The sequence below is a fragment of the Tetranychus urticae genome, unplaced genomic scaffold, assembly GCF_039701765.1.
Source record: "Tetranychus urticae isolate SD_2017Ah unplaced genomic scaffold, NJAU_TeUrti_SD_1.0 Scaffold_8, whole genome shotgun sequence".
Classification (NCBI taxonomy): Eukaryota; Metazoa; Arthropoda; class Arachnida; order Trombidiformes; family Tetranychidae; genus Tetranychus; species Tetranychus urticae.
In genome coordinates, this window is record NW_028315840.1 from 100,001 (window position 1) to 102,500 (window position 2,500).

At 41.5% G+C, this 2,500-nt stretch overlaps 3 non-coding genes across 3 annotated transcripts in view; all 3 read left to right on the plus strand.

The window, feature by feature from the left end:
• LOC149092543 (small subunit ribosomal RNA) overlaps positions 1 to 1,257 on the plus strand; it is a 2,170-nt gene extending 913 nt beyond the window's left edge. Inside the window, exon 1 of the ribosomal RNA XR_016200834.1 lies at positions 1 to 1,257. This exon is cut by the window's left edge and continues 913 nt beyond it. This is a non-coding gene — a ribosomal RNA (small subunit ribosomal RNA).
• A 487-nt stretch (positions 1,258 to 1,744) lies between these two features.
• Positions 1,745 to 1,899, plus strand: LOC149092544 (5.8S ribosomal RNA). The gene has a single exon (XR_016200814.1). It is a non-coding gene; the product is annotated as a 5.8S ribosomal RNA (ribosomal RNA).
• Positions 1,900 to 2,375: 476 nt separating this feature from the next.
• The window catches only part of LOC149092545 (large subunit ribosomal RNA), a 4,168-nt gene continuing 4,043 nt past the window's right edge, over positions 2,376 to 2,500 (plus strand). The window contains exon 1 of the ribosomal RNA XR_016200804.1: positions 2,376 to 2,500. This exon is cut by the window's right edge and continues 4,043 nt beyond it. This is a non-coding gene — a ribosomal RNA (large subunit ribosomal RNA).

A 2,500-nucleotide genomic window follows, 5' to 3' on the forward strand; every position in this document is an offset into this window, starting at 1 on the left:
GACTTTTACCTTGAAAAAATCAGAGTGCTCAAAGCAGGCGTCCAAAACCTCGAAAGAGGTGCCTAAAAACGGTATGGTCAACCATCTATATGATGCGTACCACTACCTTAACTTGAATGATCTTGCATGGAATAATGGAATAGGACCTTGGTTCTATTTTGTTGGTCTTAAGAATCCAAGGTAATGATTAAGAGGGACAGACGGGGGCATTTGTATTGCGGCGCTAGAGGTGAAATTCTTGGACCGTCGCAAGACAAACTACAGCGAAAGCATTTGCCAAGAATGTTTTCATTAATCAAGAACGAAAGTTAGAGGTTCGAAGGCGATCAGATACCGCCCTAGTTCTAACCATAAACGATGCCAACCAGCGATCATTCTGAGTAACTAATTTCATGACTCGAATGGAAGCTTCCGGGAAACCAAAGTTTTTGGGTTCCGGGGGAAGTATGGTTGCAAAGCTGAAACTTAAAGGAATTGACGGAAGGGCACCACCAGGAGTGGAGCTTGCGGCTTAATTTGACTCAACACGGGAAAACTCACCCGGCCCGGACACTGAGAGGATTGACAGATTGAGAGCTCTTTCTTGATTCAGTGGGTGGTGGTGCATGGCCGTTCTTAGTTGGTGGAGTGATTTGTCTGGTTAATTCCGATAACGAACGAGACTCTAGCCTACTAAATAGACTTGCAGTTTACACTGCAGTACTCCCCCTTAGTCAACCTGTGGGTGGTAGTATCTCTTGATGGTTTCGGCTGTTGAGGGCTCTGCTGCTATTAGCCTACAGAATTGGCTAGGGTAAGGATGCTGTAGCACTGTAAGGACTTCTTAGAGGGACAAGCGGCGCTCGCAGCCGCACGAAACAGAGCAATAACAGGTCTGTGATGCCCTTAGATGTCCGGGGCCGCACGCGTGCTACACTGAAGTGGTCATCGTGCATACTGTTTCCTGCTCCGAAAGGAGTGGGTAACCGCTTGAACCCATTTCGTGATGGGGATTGGGCATTGTAATTATTGCCCATGAACGAGGAATTCCCAGTAAGCGTGAGTCATTAGCTTGCGTTGATTACGTCCCTGCCCTTTGTACACACCGCCCGTCGCTACTACCGATTGAATGATTTAGTGAGGACTTCGGACTGGTCAATCCAGACCATTGGGAAACTAGTGGTCGGATTGTGCTGGAAAGATGTTCAAACTTGATCATTTAGAGGAAGTAAAAGTCGTAACAAGGTTTCCGTAGGTGAACCTGCGGAAGGATCATTAACGTATTACCCTCTTATTATAAGAGAAATACAACCTTCAAACAATCAAACACTCTGCATAGTGATATTGTAGATGCTAATATGGTGAATGCAATTGAATTGTATTTGCATTAGAGTCGCAATTGTGAATGTTTATTGCAAACATTTAGCCATTGCAACATGATTCTAATTTGCATTACATTCGTTCATTCATACATCCATCTTTCATTATCCAATGCAACAAAGAGTGAGGGTTATCTAACGATAGCCATAATTTCTTTTGCAAAACAATTGTAGTTTATAATGAAAAGCCTGTCTTGCTACATACTTGGTACCTGATCAAGTCTTCAGCTTATGCTGACGGCAAGGTTTAAAGAAGGAAGTTTTACACTTCTTCGCCTAACTAAGTAAAGACAACTATGGTTTTTATAAACTGCATACAATTGTTTTCAAACCCTCTCAATGCAGATTTAGGATACTTATTAAAAGTCCCACGGTGGCAAAGATACATCTTCAAGCGGTGGATCACTCGAATTACCAATCGATGAAGAACGTAGCTAGCTACGATAATCGGTGCGAATTGCAGGACACGCCGAGCACTTGAGCTTCCAACGCACATTGCGGCTTTCGGGTCTTTTCCGAGGTCACATCTGTCTGAGAGTTGAGATGTAAAATAATCAACAAAACACTTGCATACTACCATATATGCATTGTTTTGAGAGGATTGTATATTTATATGCATGAATCTTGATGTTTTATTCCTTTTCTTAATTGCAATTCGTTGCAATTTAGTAAGGAGAATCTCAAATCTACTTGTTTCACATGATAAATTTTGTGTACAATGCATATTTCATCTCTGCAAGCAGTATATATGAATAGATACTAGCATGAGATTCTAAGGTTAGTCGCCTATCTGACGACGCTAAAGTCGTATTGCAGATAACTATGGTGATCAACTAACCTGTTAACTGATGAATCTTCTTGCACTTGTATAAATCGTACAAATAGTAGCTATTTCATTCTGTTAAAGCAGACCTAAGAAGTAATGCAAAGGCAAAATTTGTGCAAACATTAAAGTAGATTTACGTTGCTTGCTTGCAAACAACACAAATAAACATTAATCAACTTAATCAATATTTTTGATCTCAGATCAGGTGAGGTTACCCGCCGAATTTAAGCATATAATTCAGCGGAGGAAAAGAAATCAAATGAGATTCCCTGAGTAACGGCGAGTGAAAAGGGATGAGTCCGGCGCAAAGGTTTTC